The sequence below is a fragment of the Eschrichtius robustus genome, chromosome 15 (assembly GCF_028021215.1).
Source record: "Eschrichtius robustus isolate mEscRob2 chromosome 15, mEscRob2.pri, whole genome shotgun sequence".
Classification (NCBI taxonomy): domain Eukaryota; kingdom Metazoa; phylum Chordata; class Mammalia; order Artiodactyla; family Eschrichtiidae; genus Eschrichtius; species Eschrichtius robustus.
In genome coordinates, this window is record NC_090838.1 from 68,748,671 (window position 1) to 68,772,128 (window position 23,458).

Genomic DNA, 23,458 nt, shown 5'->3' on the forward strand with positions numbered 1-23,458 from the left:
AATGGGAAAGCAAGGCCTGTGCCATCAGGTCCCCGTTTCTAGAGAACACGCAGCCTACCTCCTTGTAATTTCTACCATGTAAATATACACTCTAGCTACACACTGGTCCCTTCCCTGAATAACGTTTTCTTGGCACGGAGTTCTCCGTGTAGCCAACTGCCTCTCCCAGGGAAAGCTCTAGGTACGCTATCGGGACTTAGCTTCTTCTAAAACCCTGCAGTGCAAGAGGAAGAACTGTGCTTTGGTTACAGCAGGAACGCAAGCCGACTTTCTCCTGTAAGTATGGGGTCTTAAGGTCTGACTCTGTAGAAGGAATGCGAAGCAGTTTTGGTTTGTCAGTGCCGCTCAGCCTAGGGCAATGAGGCAGATTTGCATGACATGTAGGATAAAAGAGAACAGATTTCCTGGAGCTGTTGGAGTGCTGAGGAAACCTAGGTCTCCCAAGGAAGAGTGCAGTGTGTTGCCCTACACTCAGCATACACAGAGTGACTGGGAAAGGTTTCCGGGCCTGGATGTTTCTTAGCAGCCCAGGGGAGCCTGCCGGTACTCGGTGCTCTTGCAGGGAATAGGGTGCCCACGCGAGGTCCTGGTGACCTGAAAAGCTTACTAACGTTAAAAGAAAGCAGACCGAATGTTAAGCCTCAAGGGCTCTGCTCCAAGCTTCCGCTTCGGCAGGCTATTCAAGGCTTTACCTTGAGGAAAGGACTCACGTCAAGTTTCCTTTTAGCTCTAGAGCGTCTCAGGAGGAGCTCTCACCCAGGCTATGTAAGCACCCTGCTGATGTAGAGAACACTCGTTCCCTTCCCAGAGCCCTGCCTACAGTGACTAAAGACCCGTCCTAAAACTGTTATTTAGGTAGCTTCAAGGCAGCATGAAAGGAGCATTCAAAATGGGAAAGCAAGGCTTGTGCCATCAGGTCGCCGTTTCCAGCGAACATGCAGCCTACCTCCTTCTGATTTCTACCAACTAAATATACACTCTAGGTACACACTGGTCCCTTTCTTGAATAATGTTGGTTTGGCACGGAGTTCTGCGTGTAGCCAACGGGCACCCCAGAGGAGCACTCTAGGTACGCTATCGGGGCTTAGCCTCTTCTAAAACCCTGCAGTGTAAGAGAAAGAACTCTGCTTTGGTACCAGCAGGAACGCAAGCCGACTTTCTCCTGTAAGTATGGGGTCTGAAGTTATGACTCTTTAGAAGGAATGCGAAGCAGTTTTGGTTTCTCAGTGCGCTCAGCCTAGGGCAATGAGGCAGATTGGCATGACATGTAGGACGTAAGAGAAGAGATTTCCTGGAGCTGTTGGAGTGCTGAGGAAACCTAGGTCTCCCAAGGAAGAGTGCAGTGTGTTGCCCTACACTCAGCATACACAGAGTGACTGGGAAAGGTTTCCGGGCCTGGATGTTTCTTAGCAGGCCAGGAGAGCCTGCCAGTACTCGGTGTTCTTGCAGGGAATAGGGTGCCCACGCGAGGGCCTGGTGACCTGAAAAGCTTACTAACGTTAAAAGAAAGCAGACCTAAAATTAAGCCTCCAGGACTCTCCTCCAAGCTTCCGCTTCGGCAGGCTCTTCAAGGCTTTACCTTGAGGAAAGGACTCACGTCAAGTTTCCTTTTAGCTCTAGAGCCTCTCAGGAGGAGCTCCCACGCAGGCTATGAAAGCACCCTGTTGATTTAGAGAAAACTCTTTCCCTTCCCAGTACACTGCCTACAGTGACAAGGGACCCATGCAAAACACTCTTATTTAGGTAGCTTCAAGGCAGCATGAATGGAGCGTTCAATATGGAAAAGCAAGTCTTGTGCCATACATTCCCCGTTTCCAGTGAAAACGCAGCCTACCTCCTTGTGATTTCTACCAAGTAAATATACACTGCTGCTACACACTGGTTCCTTCCTTGAATAAAGTTGGTTTGGCACGGAGATCTGCATGTAGCCAACGGCCTCCCCAAAGGAGCGTTTTGGGACGCTATCGGGGCTTAGCCTCTTCTAAAACCCTGCAGTGTAAGAGGAAGAACTGGGCTTTGGCAAAAGCAGGAACGCAAGCCGACTTTCTCCTGTAAGTATGGGGTCTTAAGGTCTGACTCTGTAGAAGGAATGCGAAGCAGTTTTGGTTTGTCAGTGCCGCTCAGCCTAGGGCAATGAGGCAGATTGGCATGACATGTAGGATATAAGAGAACAGATTTCCTGGAGCTGTTGGAGAGCTGAGGAAACCTAGATCTCCCAAGGAAGAGTGCACTGTGTTGCCCTACACTCAGCATACACAGAGTGACTGGGAAAGGTTTCCGGGTGTGGATGTTTCTTAGCAGCCCAGGGGAGCCTGCCGGTACTCGATGCTCTTGCAGGGAATAGGGTGCCCACGCGAGGGCCTGGTGACCTGAAAAGCTTACTAACGTTCAAAGAAAGCAGACCGAATGTTAAGCCTCAAGGGCTCTGCTCCAAGCTTCCGCTTCGGCAGGCTATTCAAGGCTTTACCTTGAGGAAAGGACTCACGTCAAGTTTCCTTTTAGCTCTAGAGCGTCTCAGGAGGAGCTCTCACCCAGGCTATGTAAGCACCCTGCTGATGTAGAGAACACTCGTTCCCTTCCCAGAGCCCTGCCTACTGTGACTAGAGACCCGTCTTAAAACTGTTATTTAGGTAGTTTCAAGGCAGGATGAATGCAGCATTCAAAATGGGAAAGCAAGGCCTGTGCCATCAGGTCCCCGTTTCCAGAGAACACGCAGCCTACCTCCTTGTGATTTCTACCATGTAAATATACACTCTAGCTACACACTGGTCCCTTCCCTGAATAACGTTTTCTTGGCACGGAGTTCTCCGTGTAGCCAACTGCCTCTCCCAGGGAAAGCTCTAGGTACGCTATCGGGACTTAGCTTCTTCTAAAACCCTGCAGTGCAAGAGGAAGAACTGTGCTTTGGTTACAGCAGGAACGCAAGCCGACTTTCTCCTGTAAGTATGGGGTCTTAAGGTCTGACACTGTAGAAGGAATGCGAAGCAGTTTTGGTTTGTCAGTGCCGCTCAGCCTAGGGCAATGAGGCAGATTTGCATGACATGTAGGATAAAAGAGAACAGATTTCCTGGAGCTGTTGGAGTGCTGAGGAAACCTAGGTCTCCCAAGGAAGAGTGCAGTGTGTTGCCCTACACTCAGCATACACAGAGTGACTGGGAAAGGTTTCCGGGCCTGGATGTTTCTTAGCAGCCCAGGGGAGCCTGCCGGTACTCGGTGCTCTTGTAGGGAAGAGGGTGCCCACGCGAGGTCCTGGTGACCTGAAAAGCTTACTAACGTTAAAAGAAACCAGACCGAATGTTAAGCCTCAAGGGCTCTGCTCCAAGCTTCCGCTTCGGCAGGCTATTCAAGGCTTCACCTTGAGGAAAGGACTCACGTCAAGTTTCCTTTTAGCTCTAGAGCGTCTCAGGAGGAGCTCCCACCCAGGCTATGTAAGCACCCTGCTGATGTAGAGAACACTCGTTCCCTTCCCAGAGCCCTGCCTACAGTGACTAAAGACCCGTCCTAAAACTGTTATTTAGGTAGCTTCAAGGCAGCATGAAAGGAGCATTCAAAATGGGAAAGCAAGGCTTGTGCCATCAGGTCGCCGTTTCCAGCGAACATGCAGCCTACCTCCTTCTGATTTCTACCAACTAAATATACACTCTAGGTACACACTGGTCCTTTTCTTGAATAATGTTGGTTTGGCACGGAGTTCTGCGTGTAGCCAACGGCCACCCCTGAGGAGCACTCTAGGTACGCTATCGGGGCTTAGCCTCTTCTAAAACCCTGCAGTGTTAGAGAAAGAACTCTGCTTTGGTACCAGCAGGAACGCAAGCCGACTTTCTCCTGTAAGTATGGGGTCTGAAGTTATGACTCTTTAGAAGGAATGCGAAGCAGTTTTGGTTTCTCAGTGCGCTCAGCCTAGGGCAATGAGGCAGAATGGCATGACATGTAGGACGTAAGAGAACAGATTTCCTGGAGCTGTTGGAGTGCTGAGGAAACCTAGGTCTCCCAAGGAAGAGTGCAGTGTGTTGCCCTACACTCAGCATACACAGAGTGACTGGGAAAGGTTTCCGGGCCTGGATGTTTCTTAGCAGGCCAGGAGAGCCTGCCAGTACTCGGTGTTCTTGCAGGGAATAGGGTGCCCACGCGAGGGCCTGGTGACCTGAAAAGCTTACTAACGTTAAAAGAAAGCAGACCTAAAATTAAGCCTCCAGGACTCTCCTCCAAGCTTCCGCTTCGGCAGGCTATTCAAGGCTTTACCTTGAGGAAAGGACTCACGTCAAGTTTCCTTTTAGCTCTAGAGCCTCTCAGGAGGAGCTCCCACGCAGGCTATGAAAGCACCCTGTTGATTTAGAGAAAACTCTTTCCCTTCCCAGTACACTGCCTACAGTGACAAGGGACCCATGCAAAACACTCTTATTTAGGTAGCTTCAAGGCAGCATGAATGGAGCGTTCAATATGGAAAAGCAAGTCTTGTGCCATACATTCCCCGTTTCCAGTGAAAACGCAGCCTACCTCCTTGTGATTTCTACCAAGTAAATATACACTGCTGCTACACACTGGTCCCTTCCTTGAATAAAGTTGGTTTGGCACGGAGATCTGCATGTAGCCAACGGCCTCCCCAAAGGAGCGCTTTGGGACGCTATCGGGGCTTAGCCTCTTCTAAAACCCTGCAGTGTAAGAGGAAGAACTGGGCTTTGGCAAAAGCAGGAACGCAAGCCGACTTTCTGCTGTAAGTATGGGGTCTTAAGGTATGACTCTGTAGAAGGAATGCGAAGCAGTTTTGGTTTGTCAGTGCCGCTCAGCCTAGGGCAATGAGGCAGATTGGCATGACATGTAGGATATAAGAGAACAGATTTCCTGGAGCTGTTGGAGAGCTGAGGAAACCTAGGTCTCCCAAGGAAGAGTGCAGTGTGTTGCCCTACACTCAGCATACACAGAGTGCCTGGGAAAGGTTTCCGGGCCTGGATGTTTCTTAGCAGCCCAGGGGAGCCTGCCGGTACTCGATGCTCTTGCAGGGAATAGGGTGCCCCCGCGAGAGCCTGGTGACCTGAAAAGCTTACTAACGTTAAAAGAAAGCAGACCGAATGTTAAGCCTCAAGGGCTCTGCTCCAAGCTTCCGCTTCGGCAGGCTATTCAAGGCTTTTCCTTGAGGAAAGGACTCACGTCAAGTTTCCTTTTAGCTCTAGAGCGTCTCAGAAGGAGCTCTCACCCAGGCTATGTAAGCACCCTGCTGATGTAGAGAACACTCGTTCCCTTCCCAGAGCCCTGCCTACTGTGACTAGAGACCCGTCCTAAAACTGTTATTTAGGTAGTTTCAAGGCAGGATGAATGCAGCATTCAAAATGGGAAAGCAAGGCCTGTGCCATCAGGTCCCCGTTTCCAGAGAACACGCAGCCTACCTCCTTGTGATTTCTACCATGTAAATATACACTCTAGCTACACACTGGTCCCTTCCCTGAATAACGTTTTCTTGGCACGGAGTTCTCCGTGTAGCCAACTGCCTCTCCCAGGGAAAGCTCTAGGTACGCTATCGGGACTTAGCTTCTTCTAAAACCCTGCAGTGCAAGAGGAAGAACTGTGCTTTGGTTACAGCAGGAACGCAAGCCGACTTTCTCCTGTAAGTATGGGGTCTGAAGTTATGACTCTTTAGAAGGAATGCGAAGCAGTTTTGGTTTCTCAGTGCGCTCAGCCTAGGGCAATGAGGCAGATTGGCATGACATGTAGGACGTAAGAGAAGAGATTTCCTGGAGCTGTTGGAGTGCTGAGGAAACCTAGGTCTCCCAAGGAAGAGTTCAGTTTGTTGCCCTACACTCAGCATACACAGAGTGACTGGGAAAGGTTTCCGGGCCTGGATGTTTCTTAGCAGGCCAGGAGAGCCTGCCAGTACTCGGTGGTCTTGCAGGGAATAGGGTGCCCACGCGAGGTCCTGGTGACCTGAAAAGCTTACTAACGTTAAAAGAAAGCAGACCTAAAATTAAGCCTCCAGGACTCTCCTCCAGGCTTCCACTTCGGCAGGCTATTCAAGGCTTTACCTTGAGGAAAGGACTCACGTCAAGTTTCCTTTTAGCTCTAGAGCCTCTCAGGAGGAGCTCCCACGCAGGCTATGAAAGCACCCTGTTGATTTAGAGAAAACTCTTTCCCTTCCCAGTACACTGCCTACAGTGACAAGGGACCCATGCAAAACACTCTTATTTAGGTAGCTTCAAGGCAGCATGAATGGAGCGTTCAATATGGAAAAGCAAGTCTTGTGCCATACATTCCCCGTTTCCAGTGAAAACGCAGCCTACCTCCTTGTGATTTCTACCAAGTAAATATACACTGCTGCTACACACTGGTCCCTTCCTTGAATAAAGTTGGTTTGGCACGGAGTTCTGCATGTAGCCAACGGCCTCCCCAAAGGAGCGCTTTGGGACGCTATCGGGGCTTAGCCTCTTCTAAAACCCTGCAGTGTAAGAGGAAGAACTGGGCTTTGGCAAAAGCAGGAACGCAAGCCGACTTTCTGCTTTAAGTATGGGGTCTTAAGGTCTGACTCTGTAGAAGGAATGCGAAGCAGTTTGGGTTTGTCAGTGCCGCTCAGCCTAGGGCAATGAGGCAGATTTGCATGACATGTAGGATATAAGAGAACAGATTTCCTGGAGCTGTTGGAGTGCTGAGGAAACCTACGTCTCCCAAGGAAGAGTGCAGTGTGTTGCCCTACACTCAGCATACACAGAGTGACTGGGAAAGGTTTCCGGGCCTGGATGTTTCTTAGCAGCCCAGGGGAGCCTGCCGGTACTCGGTGTTCTTGCAGGGAATAGGGTGCCCACGCGAGGTCCTGGTGACCTGAAAAGCTTACTAACGTTAAAAGAAAGCAGACCGAATGTTAAGCCTCAAGGGCTCTGCTCCAAGCTTCCGCTCTGGCAGGCTATTCAAGGCTTCACCTTGAGGAAAGGACTCACGTCAAGTTTCCTTTTAGCTCTAGAGCGTCTCAGGAGGAGCTCTCACCCAGGCTATGTAAGCACCCTGCTGATGTAGAGAACACTCGTTCCCTTCCCAGAGCCCTGCCTACAGTGACTAAAGACCCGTCCTAAAACTGTTATTTAGGTAGCTTCAAGGCAGCATGAAAGGAGCATTCAAAATGGGAAAGCAAGGCTTGTGCCATCAGGTCGCCGTTTCCAGCGAACATGCAGCCTACCTCCTTCTGATTTCTACCAACTAAATATACACTCTAGGTACACACTGGTCCCTTTCTTGAATAATGTTGGTTTGGCACGGAGTTCTGCGTGTAGCCAACGGCCACCCCTGAGGAGCACTCTAGGTACGCTATCGGGGCTTAGCCTCTTCTAAAACCCTGCAGTGTAAGAGAAAGAACTCTGCTTTGGTACCAGCAGGAACGCAAGCCGACTTTCTCCTGTAAGTATGGGGTCTGAAGTTATGACTCTTTAGAAGGAATGCGAAGCAGTTTTGGTTTCTCAGTGCGCTCAGCCTAGGGCAATGAGGCAGAATGGCATGACATGTAGGACGTAAGAGAACAGATTTCCTGAAGCTGTTGGAGTGCTGAGGAAACCTAGGTCTCCCAAGGAAGAGTGCAGTGTGTTGCCCTACACTCAGCATACACAGAGTGACTGGGAAAGGTTTCCGGGCCTGGATGTTTCTTAGCAGGCCAGGAGAGCCTGCCAGTACTCGGTGGTCTTGCAGGGAATAGGGTGCCCACGCGAGGGCCTGGTGACCTGAAAAGCTTACTAACGTTAAAAGAAAGCAGACCTAAAATTAAGCCTCCAGGACTCTCCTCCAAGCTTCCGCTTCGGCAGGCTATTCAAGGCTTTACCTTGAGGAAAGGACTCACGTCAAGTTTCCTTTTAGCTCTAGAGCCTCTCAGGAGGAGCTCCCACGCAGGCTATGAAAGCACCCTGTTGATTTAGAGAAAACTCTTTCCCTTCCCAGTACACTGCCTACAGTGACAAGGGACCCATGCAAAACACTCTTATTTATGTAGCTTCAAGGCAGCATGAATGGAGCGTTCAATATGGAAAAGCAAGTCTTGTGCCATACATTCCCCGTTTCCAGTGAAAACGCAGCCTACCTCCTTGTGATTTCTACCAAGTAAATATACACTGCTGCTACACACTGGTCCCTTCCTTGAATAAAGTTGGTTTGGCACGGAGATCTGCATGTAGCCAACGGCCTCCCCAAAGGAGCGCTTTGGGACGCTATCGGGGCTTAGCCTCTTCTAAAACCCTGCAGTGTAAGAGGAAGAACTGGGCTTTGGCAAAAGCAGGAACGCAAGCCGACTTTCTGCTGTAAGTATGGGGTCTTAAGGTATGACTCTGTAGAAGGAATGCGAAGCAGTTTTGGTTTGTCAGTGCCGCTCAGCCTAGGGCAATGAGGCAGATTGGCATGACATGTAGGATATAAGAGAACAGATTTCCTGGAGCTGTTGGAGAGCTGAGGAAACCTAGGTCTCCCAAGGAAGAGTGCAGTGTGTTGCCCTACACTCAGCATACACAGAGTGACTGGGAAAGGTTTCCGGGCCTGGATGTTTCTTAGCAGCCCAGGGGAGCCTGCCGGTACTCGATGCTCTTGCAGGGAATAGGGTGCCCCCGCGAGGGCCTGGTGACCTGAAAAGCTTACTAACGTTAAAAGAAACCAGACCGAATGTTAAGCCTCAAGGGCTCTGCTCCAAGCTTCCGCTTCGGCAGGCTATTCAAGGCTTTACCTTGAGGAAAGGACTCACGTCAAGTTTCCTTTTAGCTCTAGAGCGTCTCAGAAGGAGCTCTCACCCAGGCTATGTAAGCACCCTGCTGATGTAGAGAACACTCGTTCCCTTCCCAGAGCCCTGCCTACTGTGACTAGAGACCCGTCCTAAAACTGTTATTTAGGTAGTTTCAAGGCAGGATGAATGCAGCATTCAAAATGGGAAAGCAAGGCCTGTGCCATCAGGTCCCCGTTTCTAGAGAACACGCAGCCTACCTCCTTGTAATTTCTACCATGTAAATATACACTCTAGCTACACACTGGTCCCTTCCCTGAATAACGTTTTCTTGGCACGGAGTTCTCCGTGTAGCCAACTGCCTCTCCCAGGGAAAGCTCTAGGTACGCTATCGGGACTTAGCTTCTTCTAAAACCCTGCAGTGCAAGAGGAAGAACTGTGCTTTGGTTACAGCAGGAACGCAAGCCGACTTTCTCCTGTAAGTATGGGGTCTTAAGGTCTGACTCTGTAGAAGGAATGCGAAGCAGTTTTGGTTTGTCAGTGCCGCTCAGCCTAGGGCAATGAGGCAGATTTGCATGACATGTAGGATAAAAGAGAACAGATTTCCTGGAGCTGTTGGAGTGCTGAGGAAACCTAGGTCTCCCAAGGAAGAGTGCAGTGTGTTGCCCTACACTCAGCATACACAGAGTGACTGGGAAAGGTTTCCGGGCCTGGATGTTTCTTAGCAGCCCAGGGGAGCCTGCCGGTACTCGGTGCTCTTGCAGGGAATAGGGTGCCCACGCGAGGTCCTGGTGACCTGAAAAGCTTACTAACGTTAAAAGAAAGCAGACCGAATGTTAAGCCTCAAGGGCTCTGCTCCAAGCTTCCGCTTCGGCAGGCTATTCAAGGCTTTACCTTGAGGAAAGGACTCACGTCAAGTTTCCTTTTAGCTCTAGAGCGTCTCAGGAGGAGCTCTCACCCAGGCTATGTAAGCACCCTGCTGATGTAGAGAACACTCGTTCCCTTCCCAGAGCCCTGCCTACAGTGACTAAAGACCCGTCCTAAAACTGTTATTTAGGTAGCTTCAAGGCAGCATGAAAGGAGCATTCAAAATGGGAAAGCAAGGCTTGTGCCATCAGGTCGCCGTTTCCAGCGAACATGCAGCCTACCTCCTTCTGATTTCTACCAACTAAATATACACTCTAGGTACACACTGGTCCCTTTCTTGAATAATGTTGGTTTGGCACGGAGTTCTGCGTGTAGCCAACGGGCACCCCAGAGGAGCACTCTAGGTACGCTATCGGGGCTTAGCCTCTTCTAAAACCCTGCAGTGTAAGAGAAAGAACTCTGCTTTGGTACCAGCAGGAACGCAAGCCGACTTTCTCCTGTAAGTATGGGGTCTGAAGTTATGACTCTTTAGAAGGAATGCGAAGCAGTTTTGGTTTCTCAGTGCGCTCAGCCTAGGGCAATGAGGCAGATTGGCATGACATGTAGGACGTAAGAGAAGAGATTTCCTGGAGCTGTTGGAGTGCTGAGGAAACCTAGGTCTCCCAAGGAAGAGTGCAGTGTGTTGCCCTACACTCAGCATACACAGAGTGACTGGGAAAGGTTTCCGGGCCTGGATGTTTCTTAGCAGGCCAGGAGAGCCTGCCAGTACTCGGTGTTCTTGCAGGGAATAGGGTGCCCACGCGAGGGCCTGGTGACCTGAAAAGCTTACTAACGTTAAAAGAAAGCAGACCTAAAATTAAGCCTCCAGGACTCTCCTCCAAGCTTCCGCTTCGGCAGGCTCTTCAAGGCTTTACCTTGAGGAAAGGACTCACGTCAAGTTTCCTTTTAGCTCTAGAGCCTCTCAGGAGGAGCTCCCACGCAGGCTATGAAAGCACCCTGTTGATTTAGAGAAAACTCTTTCCCTTCCCAGTACACTGCCTACAGTGACAAGGGACCCATGCAAAACACTCTTATTTAGGTAGCTTCAAGGCAGCATGAATGGAGCGTTCAATATGGAAAAGCAAGTCTTGTGCCATACATTCCCCGTTTCCAGTGAAAACGCAGCCTACCTCCTTGTGATTTCTACCAAGTAAATATACACTGCTGCTACACACTGGTTCCTTCCTTGAATAAAGTTGGTTTGGCACGGAGATCTGCATGTAGCCAACGGCCTCCCCAAAGGAGCGTTTTGGGACGCTATCGGGGCTTAGCCTCTTCTAAAACCCTGCAGTGTAAGAGGAAGAACTGGGCTTTGGCAAAAGCAGGAACGCAAGCCGACTTTCTCCTGTAAGTATGGGGTCTTAAGGTCTGACTCTGTAGAAGGAATGCGAAGCAGTTTTGGTTTGTCAGTGCCGCTCAGCCTAGGGCAATGAGGCAGATTGGCATGACATGTAGGATATAAGAGAACAGATTTCCTGGAGCTGTTGGAGAGCTGAGGAAACCTAGATCTCCCAAGGAAGAGTGCACTGTGTTGCCCTACACTCAGCATACACAGAGTGACTGGGAAAGGTTTCCGGGTGTGGATGTTTCTTAGCAGCCCAGGGGAGCCTGCCGGTACTCGATGCTCTTGCAGGGAATAGGGTGCCCACGCGAGGGCCTGGTGACCTGAAAAGCTTACTAACGTTCAAAGAAAGCAGACCGAATGTTAAGCCTCAAGGGCTCTGCTCCAAGCTTCCGCTTCGGCAGGCTATTCAAGGCTTTACCTTGAGGAAAGGACTCACGTCAAGTTTCCTTTTAGCTCTAGAGCGTCTCAGGAGGAGCTCTCACCCAGGCTATGTAAGCACCCTGCTGATGTAGAGAACACTCGTTCCCTTCCCAGAGCCCTGCCTACTGTGACTAGAGACCCGTCTTAAAACTGTTATTTAGGTAGTTTCAAGGCAGGATGAATGCAGCATTCAAAATGGGAAAGCAAGGCCTGTGCCATCAGGTCCCCGTTTCCAGAGAACACGCAGCCTACCTCCTTGTGATTTCTACCATGTAAATATACACTCTAGCTACACACTGGTCCCTTCCCTGAATAACGTTTTCTTGGCACGGAGTTCTCCGTGTAGCCAACTGCCTCTCCCAGGGAAAGCTCTAGGTACGCTATCGGGACTTAGCTTCTTCTAAAACCCTGCAGTGCAAGAGGAAGAACTGTGCTTTGGTTACAGCAGGAACGCAAGCCGACTTTCTCCTGTAAGTATGGGGTCTTAAGGTCTGACACTGTAGAAGGAATGCGAAGCAGTTTTGGTTTGTCAGTGCCGCTCAGCCTAGGGCAATGAGGCAGATTTGCATGACATGTAGGATAAAAGAGAACAGATTTCCTGGAGCTGTTGGAGTGCTGAGGAAACCTAGGTCTCCCAAGGAAGAGTGCAGTGTGTTGCCCTACACTCAGCATACACAGAGTGACTGGGAAAGGTTTCCGGGCCTGGATGTTTCTTAGCAGCCCAGGGGAGCCTGCCGGTACTCGGTGCTCTTGTAGGGAAGAGGGTGCCCACGCGAGGTCCTGGTGACCTGAAAAGCTTACTAACGTTAAAAGAAACCAGACCGAATGTTAAGCCTCAAGGGCTCTGCTCCAAGCTTCCGCTTCGGCAGGCTATTCAAGGCTTCACCTTGAGGAAAGGACTCACGTCAAGTTTCCTTTTAGCTCTAGAGCGTCTCAGGAGGAGCTCCCACCCAGGCTATGTAAGCACCCTGCTGATGTAGAGAACACTCGTTCCCTTCCCAGAGCCCTGCCTACAGTGACTAAAGACCCGTCCTAAAACTGTTATTTAGGTAGCTTCAAGGCAGCATGAAAGGAGCATTCAAAATGGGAAAGCAAGGCTTGTGCCATCAGGTCGCCGTTTCCAGCGAACATGCAGCCTACCTCCTTCTGATTTCTACCAACTAAATATACACTCTAGGTACACACTGGTCCTTTTCTTGAATAATGTTGGTTTGGCACGGAGTTCTGCGTGTAGCCAACGGCCACCCCTGAGGAGCACTCTAGGTACGCTATCGGGGCTTAGCCTCTTCTAAAACCCTGCAGTGTTAGAGAAAGAACTCTGCTTTGGTACCAGCAGGAACGCAAGCCGACTTTCTCCTGTAAGTATGGGGTCTGAAGTTATGACTCTTTAGAAGGAATGCGAAGCAGTTTTGGTTTCTCAGTGCGCTCAGCCTAGGGCAATGAGGCAGAATGGCATGACATGTAGGACGTAAGAGAACAGATTTCCTGGAGCTGTTGGAGTGCTGAGGAAACCTAGGTCTCCCAAGGAAGAGTGCAGTGTGTTGCCCTACACTCAGCATACACAGAGTGACTGGGAAAGGTTTCCGGGCCTGGATGTTTCTTAGCAGGCCAGGAGAGCCTGCCAGTACTCGGTGTTCTTGCAGGGAATAGGGTGCCCACGCGAGGGCCTGGTGACCTGAAAAGCTTACTAACGTTAAAAGAAAGCAGACCTAAAATTAAGCCTCCAGGACTCTCCTCCAAGCTTCCGCTTCGGCAGGCTATTCAAGGCTTTACCTTGAGGAAAGGACTCACGTCAAGTTTCCTTTTAGCTCTAGAGCCTCTCAGGAGGAGCTCCCACGCAGGCTATGAAAGCACCCTGTTGATTTAGAGAAAACTCTTTCCCTTCCCAGTACACTGCCTACAGTGACAAGGGACCCATGCAAAACACTCTTATTTAGGTAGCTTCAAGGCAGCATGAATGGAGCGTTCAATATGGAAAAGCAAGTCTTGTGCCATACATTCCCCGTTTCCAGTGAAAACGCAGCCTACCTCCTTGTGATTTCTACCAAGTAAATATACACTGCTGCTACACACTGGTCCCTTCCTTGAATAAAGTTGGTTTGGCACGGAGATCTGCATGTAGCCAACGGCCTCCCCAAAGGAGCGCTTTGGGACGCTATCGGGGCTTAGCCTCTTCTAAAACCCTGCAGTGTAAGAGGAAGAACTGGGCTTTGGCAAAAGCAGGAACGCAAGCCGACTTTCTGCTGTAAGTATGGGGTCTTAAGGTATGACTCTGTAGAAGGAATGCGAAGCAGTTTTGGTTTGTCAGTGCCGCTCAGCCTAGGGCAATGAGGCAGATTGGCATGACATGTAGGATATAAGAGAACAGATTTCCTGGAGCTGTTGGAGAGCTGAGGAAACCTAGGTCTCCCAAGGAAGAGTGCAGTGTGTTGCCCTACACTCAGCATACACAGAGTGCCTGGGAAAGGTTTCCGGGCCTGGATGTTTCTTAGCAGCCCAGGGGAGCCTGCCGGTACTCGATGCTCTTGCAGGGAATAGGGTGCCCCCGCGAGAGCCTGGTGACCTGAAAAGCTTACTAACGTTAAAAGAAAGCAGACCGAATGTTAAGCCTCAAGGGCTCTGCTCCAAGCTTCCGCTTCGGCAGGCTATTCAAGGCTTTTCCTTGAGGAAAGGACTCACGTCAAGTTTCCTTTTAGCTCTAGAGCGTCTCAGAAGGAGCTCTCACCCAGGCTATGTAAGCACCCTGCTGATGTAGAGAACACTCGTTCCCTTCCCAGAGCCCTGCCTACTGTGACTAGAGACCCGTCCTAAAACTGTTATTTAGGTAGTTTCAAGGCAGGATGAATGCAGCATTCAAAATGGGAAAGCAAGGCCTGTGCCATCAGGTCCCCGTTTCCAGAGAACACGCAGCCTACCTCCTTGTGATTTCTACCATGTAAATATACACTCTAGCTACACACTGGTCCCTTCCCTGAATAACGTTTTCTTGGCACGGAGTTCTCCGTGTAGCCAACTGCCTCTCCCAGGGAAAGCTCTAGGTACGCTATCGGGACTTAGCTTCTTCTAAAACCCTGCAGTGCAAGAGGAAGAACTGTGCTTTGGTTACAGCAGGAACGCAAGCCGACTTTCTCCTGTAAGTATGGGGTCTGAAGTTATGACTCTTTAGAAGGAATGCGAAGCAGTTTTGGTTTCTCAGTGCGCTCAGCCTAGGGCAATGAGGCAGATTGGCATGACATGTAGGACGTAAGAGAAGAGATTTCCTGGAGCTGTTGGAGTGCTGAGGAAACCTAGGTCTCCCAAGGAAGAGTTCAGTTTGTTGCCCTACACTCAGCATACACAGAGTGACTGGGAAAGGTTTCCGGGCCTGGATGTTTCTTAGCAGGCCAGGAGAGCCTGCCAGTACTCGGTGGTCTTGCAGGGAATAGGGTGCCCACGCGAGGTCCTGGTGACCTGAAAAGCTTACTAACGTTAAAAGAAAGCAGACCTAAAATTAAGCCTCCAGGACTCTCCTCCAGGCTTCCACTTCGGCAGGCTATTCAAGGCTTTACCTTGAGGAAAGGACTCACGTCAAGTTTCCTTTTAGCTCTAGAGCCTCTCAGGAGGAGCTCCCACGCAGGCTATGAAAGCACCCTGTTGATTTAGAGAAAACTCTTTCCCTTCCCAGTACACTGCCTACAGTGACAAGGGACCCATGCAAAACACTCTTATTTAGGTAGCTTCAAGGCAGCATGAATGGAGCGTTCAATATGGAAAAGCAAGTCTTGTGCCATACATTCCCCGTTTCCAGTGAAAACGCAGCCTACCTCCTTGTGATTTCTACCAAGTAAATATACACTGCTGCTACACACTGGTCCCTTCCTTGAATAAAGTTGGTTTGGCACGGAGTTCTGCATGTAGCCAACGGCCTCCCCAAAGGAGCGCTTTGGGACGCTATCGGGGCTTAGCCTCTTCTAAAACCCTGCAGTGTAAGAGGAAGAACTGGGCTTTGGCAAAAGCAGGAACGCAAGCCGACTTTCTGCTTTAAGTATGGGGTCTTAAGGTCTGACTCTGTAGAAGGAATGCGAAGCAGTTTGGGTTTGTCAGTGCCGCTCAGCCTAGGGCAATGAGGCAGATTTGCATGACATGTAGGATATAAGAGAACAGATTTCCTGGAGCTGTTGGAGTGCTGAGGAAACCTACGTCTCCCAAGGAAGAGTGCAGTGTGTTGCCCTACACTCAGCATACACAGAGTGACTGGGAAAGGTTTCCGGGCCTGGATGTTTCTTAGCAGCCCAGGGGAGCCTGCCGGTACTCGGTGTTCTTGCAGGGAATAGGGTGCCCACGCGAGGTCCTGGTGACCTGAAAAGCTTACTAACGTTAAAAGAAAGCAGACCGAATGTTAAGCCTCAAGGGCTCTGCTCCAAGCTTCCGCTCTGGCAGGCTATTCAAGGCTTCACCTTGAGGAAAGGACTCACGTCAAGTTTCCTTTTAGCTCTAGAGCGTCTCAGGAGGAGCTCTCACCCAGGCTATGTAAGCACCCTGCTGATGTAGAGAACACTCGTTCCCTTCCCAGAGCCCTGCCTACAGTGACTAAAGACCCGTCCTAAAACTGTTATTTAGGTAGCTTCAAGGCAGCATGAAAGGAGCATTCAAAATGGGAAAGCAAGGCTTGTGCCATCAGGTCGCCGTTTCCAGCGAACATGCAGCCTACCTCCTTCTGATTTCTACCAACTAAATATACACTCTAGGTACACACTTACTGGTCCCTTTCTTGAATAATGTTGGTTTGGCACGGAGTTCTGCGTGTAGCCAACGGCCACCCCTGAGGAGCACTCTAGGTACGCTATCGGGGCTTAGCCTCTTCTAAAACCCTGCAGTGTAAGAGAAGAACTCTGCTTTGGTACCAGCAGGAACGCAAGCCGACATTCTCCTGTAAGTATGGGGTCTGAAGTTATGACTCTTTAGAAGGAATGCGAAGCAGTTTTGGTTTCTCAGTGCGCTCAGCCTAGGGCAATGAGGCAGATTGGCATGACATGTAGGACGTAAGAGAACAGATTTCCTGGAGCTGTTGGGAGTGCTGAGGAAACCTAGGTCTCCCAAGGAAGAGTGCAGTGTGTTGCCCTACACTCAGCATACACAGAGTGACTGGGAAAGGTTTCCGGGCCTGGATGTTTCTTAGCAGGCCAGGAGAGCCTGCCAGTCCTCGGTGGTCCTTGCAGGGAATAGGGTGCCCACGCGAGGGCCTGGTGACCTGTAAAGCTTACTAACGTTAAAAGAAAGCAGACCTAAATTAAGCCTCCAGGACTCTCCTCCAGGCTTCCGCTTCGGCAGGCTATTCAAGGCTTTACCTTGAGGAAAGGACTCACGTCAAGTTTCCTTTTAGCTCTAGAGCCTCTCAGGAGGAGGTACCACGCAGGCTATGAAAGCACCCTGTTGATTTAGAGAAACTCTTTCCCTTCCCAGTACACTGCCTACAGTGACAAGGGACCCATCCAAAACACTCTTATTTAGGTAGCTTCAAGGCAGCATGAATGGAGCGTTCAATATGGAAAAGCAAGTCTTGTGCCATACATTCCCCGTTTCCAGTGAAACCGCAGCCTACATCCTTGTGATTTCTACCAAGTAAATATACACCGCTGCTACACACTGGTCCCTTCCTTGAATAAAGTTGGTTTGGCACGGAGTTCTGCATGTAGCCAACGGCCTCCCCAAAGGAGCGCTTTGGGACGCTATCGGGGCTTAGCCTCTTCTAAACCTGCAGTGTAAGAGGAAGAACTGGGCTTTGGCAAAGCAGGAACGCAAGCCGACTTTCTCTCTGTATGTATGGGGTCTTAAGGTCTGACTCTGTAGAAGGAATGCGAAGCAGTTTTGGTTTGTCAGTGCCGCTCAGCCTAGGGCAATGAGGCAGATTTGCATGACATGTAGGATATAAGAGAACAGATTTCCTGGAGCTGTTGAGTGCTGAGGAAACCTAGGTCTCCCAAGGAAGAGTGCAGTGTGTTGCCCTACACTCAGCATACACAGTGACTGGAAAGGTTTCCGGCCTGGATGTTTCTTAGCAGCCCAGGGGAGCCTGCCGGTACTCGTGCTCTTGCAGGGATAGGGTGCCCACGCGAGGTCCTGGTGACCTGAAAAGCTTACTAACATTCAAAGAAAGCAGACCGAATGTTAAGCCTCAAGGGCTCTGCTCCAAGCTTCCGCTTCGGCAGGCTATTCAAGGCTTTACCTTGAGGAAAGGACTCACGTCAAGTTTCCTTTTAGCTCTAGAGCGTCTCAGGAGGATCTCTCACCCAGGCTATGTAAGCACCCTGCTGATGTAGAGAACACTCGTTCCCTTCCCAGAGCCCCTGCCTACTGTGACTAGAGACCCGTCCTAAAACTGTTATTTAGGTAGTTCAAGGCAGGATGAATGGAGCATTCAAAATGGGAAAGCAAGGCGCTGTGCATCAGGTCCCGTTTCCAGAGAACACGCAGCCCTACCTCCTTGTGATTTCTACCATGTAAATATACACTCTAGCTACACACTGGTCCCTTCCCTGAATAACGTTTTCTTGGCACGGAGTTCTCCGAGTAGCCAACTGCCTCTCCCAGGGGAAAGCTCTAGGTATGCTATCGGGACTTAGCTTCTTCTAAAACCCTGCAGTGCAAGAGGAAGAACTGTGCTTTGGTTACAGCAGAAACGCAAGCCGACTTTCTCTGTAAGTATGGGGTCTTCAGGTATGACTCTGTAGAAGGAATGCGAAGCAGTTTGGGTTTGTCAGTGCCGCTCAGCCTAGGGCAATGAGGCAGATTTGCATGACATGTAGGATATAAGAGAACAGATTTCCTGGAGCTGTTGGAGTGCTGAGGAAACCTAGGTCTCCCAAGGAAGAGTGCAGTGTGTTGCCCTACACTCAGCATACACAGAGTGACTGGGAAAGGTTTCCGGGCCTGGATGTTTCTAGCAGCCCAGGGGAGCCTGCCGGTACTCGGTGCTCTTGCAGGAATAGGGTGCCACGCGAGGTCCTGGTGACCTGAAAAGCTTACTAACGTTAAAAGAAAGCAGACCGAATGTTAAGCCTCAAGGGCTCTGCTCCAAGCTTCCGCTTCGGCAGGCTATTCAAGGCTTTACCTTGAGGAAAGGACTCACGTCAAGTTTCCTTTTAGCTCTAGAGCGTCTCAGGAGGAGCTCTCACCCAGGCTATGTAAGCACCCTGCTGATGTAGAGAACACTCGTTCCCTTCCAGAGCCCTGCCTACAGTGACTAAAGACCCGTCCTAAAACTGTTATTTAGGTAGCTTCAAGGCAGCATGAAAGGAGCATTCAAAATGGGAAAGCAAGGCTTGTGCCATCAGGTCGCCGTTTCCAGCGAACATGCAGCCTACCTCCTTCTGATTTCTACCAACTAAATATACACTCTAGGTACACACTGGTCCCTTTCTTGAATAATGTTGGTTTGGCACGGAGTTCTGCGTGTAGCCAACGGCCACCCCTGAGGAGCACTCTAGGTACGCTATCGGGGCTTAGCCTCTTCTAAAACCCTGCAGTGTAAGAGAAAGAACTCTGCTTTGGTACCAGCAGGAACGCAAGCCGACTTTCTCCTGTAAGTATGGGGTCTGAAGTTATGACTCTTTAGAAGGAATGCGAAGCAGTTTTGGTTTCCCAGTGCGCTCAGCCTAGGGCAATGAGGCAGAATGGCATGACATGTAGGACGTAAGAGAATAGATTTCCTGAAGCTGTTGGAGTGCTGAGGAAACCTAGGTCTCCCAAGGAAGAGTGCAGTGTGTTGCCCTACACTCAGCATACACAGAGTGACTGGGAAAGGTTTCCGGGCCTGGATGTTTCTTAGCAGGCCAGGAGAGCCTGCCAGTACTCGGTGTTCTTGCAGGGAATAGGGAGCCCACGCGAGGGCCTGGTGACCTGAAAAGCTTACTAACGTTAAAAGAAAGCAGACCTAAAATTAAGCCTCCAGGACTCTCCTCCAGGCTTCCACTTCGGCAGGCTATTCAAGGCTTTACCTTGAGGAAAGGACTCACGTCAAGTTTCCTTTTAGCTCTAGAGCGTCTCAGGAGGAGCTCTCACCCAGGCTATGTAAGCACCCTGCTGATGTAGAGAACACTCGTTCCCTTCCCAGAGCCCTGCCTACTGTGACTAGAGACCCGTCCTAAAACTGTTATTTAGGTACTTTCAAGGCAGGATGAATGCAGCATTCAAAATGGGAAAGCAAGGCCTGTGCCATCAGGTCCCCGTTTCCAGAGAACACGCAGCCTACCTCCTTGTGATTTCTACCATGTAAATATACACTCTAGCTACACACTGGTCCCTTCCCTGAATAACGTTTTCTTGGCACGGAGTTCTCCGTGTAGCCAACTGCCTCTCCCAGGGAAAGCTCTAGGTACGCTATCGGGACTTAGCTTCTTCTAAAACCCTGCAGTGCAAGAGGAAGAACTGTGCTTTGGTTACAGCAGGAACGCAAGCTGACTTTCTCCTGTAAGTATGGGGTCTTAAGGTCTGACACTGTAGAAGGAATGCGAAGCAGTTTTGGTTTGTCAGTGCCGCTCAGCCTAGGGCAATGAGGCAGATTTGCATGACATGTAGGATAAAAGAGAACAGATTTCCTGGAGCTGTTGGAGTGCTGAGGAAACCTAGGTCTCCCAAGGAAGAGTGCAGTGTGTTGCCCTACACTCAGCATACACAGAGTGACTGGGAAAGGTTTCCGGGCCTGGATGTTTCTTAGCAGCCCAGGGGAGCCTGCCGGTACTCGGTGCTCTTGCAGGGAATAGGGTGCCCACGCGAGGTCCTGGTGACCTGAAAAGCTTACTAACGTTAAAAGAAAGCAGACCGAATGTTAAGCCTCAAGGGCTCTGCTCCAAGCTTCCGCTTCGGCAGGCTATTCAAGGCTTTACCTTGAGGAAAGGAGTCACGTCAAGTTTCCTTTAAGCTCTAGAGCGTCTCAGGAGGAGCTCTCACCCAGGCTATGTAAGCACCCTGCTGATGTAGAGAACACTCGTTCCCTTCCCAGAGCCCTGCCTACAGTGACTAAAGACCCGTCCTAAAACTGTTATTTAGGTAGCTTCAAGGCAGCATGAAAGGAGCATTCAAAATGGGAAAGCAAGGCTTGTGCCATCAGGTCGCCGTTTCCAGCGAACATGCAGCCTACCTCCTTCTGATTTCTACCAACTAAATATACACTCTAGGTACACACTGGTCCCTTTCTTGAATAATGTTGGTTTGGCACGGAGTTCTGCGTGTAGCCAACGACCACCCCTGAGGAGCACTCTAGGTACGCTATCGGGGCTTAGCCTCTTCTAAAACCCTGCAGTGTAAGAGAAAGAACTCTGCTTTGGTACCAGCAGGAACGCAAGCCGACTTTCTCCTGTAAGTATGGGGTCTGAAGTTATGACTCTTTAGAAGGAATGCGAAGCAGTTTTGGTTTCCCAGTGCGCTCAGCCTAGGGCAATGAGGCAGAATGGCATGACATGTAGGACGTAAGAGAACAGATTTCCTGAAGCTGTTGGAGTGCTGAGGAAACCTAGGTCTCCCAAGGAAGAGTGCAGTGTGTTGCCCTACACTCAGCATACACAGAGTGACTGGGAAAGGTTTCCGGGCCTGGATGTTTCTTAGCAGGCCAGGAGAGCCTGCCAGTACTCGGTGTTCTTGCAGGGAATAGGGTGCCCACGCGAGGGCCTGGTGACCTGAAAAGCTTACTAACGTTAAAAGAAAGCAGACCTAAAATTAAGCCTCCAGGACTCTCCTCCAAGCTTCCGCTTCGGCAGGCTATTCAAGGCTTTACCTTGAGGAAAGGACTCACGTCAAGTTTCCTTTTAGCTCTAGAGCCTCTCAGGAGGAGCTCCCACGCAGGCTATGAAAGCACCCTGTTGATTTAGAGAAAACTCTTTCCCTTCCCAGTACACTGCCTACAGTGACAAGGGACCCATGCAAAACACTCTTATTTAGGTAGCTTCAAGGCAGCACGAATGGAGCGTTCAATATGGAAAAGCAAGTCTTGTGCCATACATTCCCCGTTTCCAGTGAAAACGCAGCCTACCTCCTTGTGATTTCTACCAAGTAAATATACACTGCTGCTACACACTGGTCCCTTCCTTGAATAAAGTTGGTTTGGCACGGAGATCTGCATGTAGCCAACGGCCTCCCCAAAGGAGCGCTTTGGGACGCTATCGGGGCTTAGCCTCTTCTAAAACCCTGCAGTGTAAGAGGAAGAACTGGGCTTTGGCAAAAGCAGGAACGCAAGCCGACTTTCTGCTGTAAGTATGGGGTCTTAAGGTCTGACTCTGTAGAAGGAATGCGAAGCAGTTTTGGTTTGTCAGTGCCGCTCAGCCTAGGGCAATGAGGCAGATTGGCATGACATGTAGGATATAAGAGAACAGATTTCCTGGAGCTGTTGGAGAGCTGAGGAAACCTAGATCTCCCAAGGAAGAGTGCAGTGTGTTGCCCTACACTCAGCATACACAGAGTGAATGGGAAAGGTTTCCGGGAGTGGATGTTTCTTAGCAGCCCAGGGGAGCCTGCCGGTACTCGATGCTCTTGCAGGGAATAGGGTGCCCACGCGAGGGCCTGGTGACCTGAAAAGCTTACTAACGTTAAAAGAAAGCAGACCGAATGTTAAGCCTCAAGGGCTCTGCTCCAAGCTTCCGCTTCGGCAGGCTATTCAAGGCTTTACCTTGAGGAAAGGACTCACGTCAAGTTTCCTTTTAGCTCTAGAGCGTCTCAGGAGGAGCTCTCACCCAGGCTATGTAAGCACCCTGCTGATGTAGAGAACACTCGTTCCCTTCCCAGAGCCCTGCCTACTGTGACTAGAGACCCGTCCTAAAACTGTTATTTAGGTAGTTTCAAGGCAGGATGAATGGAGCATTCAAAATGGGAAAGCAAGGCCTGTGCCATCAGGTCCCCGTTTCCAGAGAACACGCAGCCTACCTCCTTGTGATTTCTACCATGTAAATATACACTCTAGCTACACACTGGTCCCTTCCCTGAATAACGTTTTCTTGGCACGGAGTTCTCCGTGTAGCCAACTGCCTCTCCCAGGGAAAGCTCTAGGTACGCCATCGGGACTTAGCTTCTTCTAAAACCCTGCAGTGCAAGAGGAAGAACTGTGCTTTGGTTACAGCAGGAACGGAAGCCGACTTTCTCCTGTAAGTATGGGGTCTTAAGGTCTGACACTGTAGAAGGAATGCGAAGCAGTTTTGGTTTGTCAGTGCCGCTCAGCCTAGGGCAATGAGGCAGATTTGCATGACATGTAGGATAAAAGAGAACAGATTTCCTGGAGCTGTTGGAGTGCTGAGGAAACCTAGGTCTCCCAAGGAAGAGTGCAGTGTGTTGCCCTACACTCAGCATACACAGAGTGACTGGGAAAGTTTTCCGGGCCTGGATGTTTCTTAGCACCCCAGGGGAGCCTGCCGGTACTCGGTGTTCTTGCAGGGAATAGGGTGCCCACGCGAGGTCCTGGTGACCTGAAAAGCTTACTAACGTTCAAAGAAAGCAGACCGAATGTTAAGCCTCAAGGGCTCTGCTCCAAGCTTCCGCTCTGGCAGGCTATTCAAGGCTTCACCTTGAGGAAAGGACTCACGTCAAGTTTCCTTTTAGCTCTAGAGCGTCTCAGGAGGAGCTCTCACCCAGGCTATGTAAGCACCCTGCTGATGTAGAGAACACTCGTTCCCTTCCCAGAGCCCTGCCTACAGTGACTAAAGACCCGTCCTAAAACTGTTATTTAGGTAGCTTCAAGGCAGCATGAAAGGAGCATTCAAAATGGGAAAGCAAGGCTTGTGCCATCAGGTCGCCGTTTCCAGCGAACATGCAGCCTACCTCCTTCTGATTTCTACCAACTAAATATAAACTCTAGGTACACACTTGTCCCTTCCTTGAATAATGTTGGTTTGGCACGGAGTTCTGCGTGTAGCCAACGGGCACCCCAGAGGAGCACTCTAGGTACGCTATCGGGGCTTAGCCTCTTCTAAAACCCTGCAGTGTAAGAGAAAGAACTCTGCTTTGGTACCAGCAGGAACGCAAGCCGACTTTCTCCTGTAAGTATGGGGTCTGAAGTTATGACTCTTTAGAAGGAATGCGAAGCAGTTTTGGTTTCTCAGTGCGCTCAGCCTAGGGCAATGAGACAGATTGGCATGACATGTAGGATATAA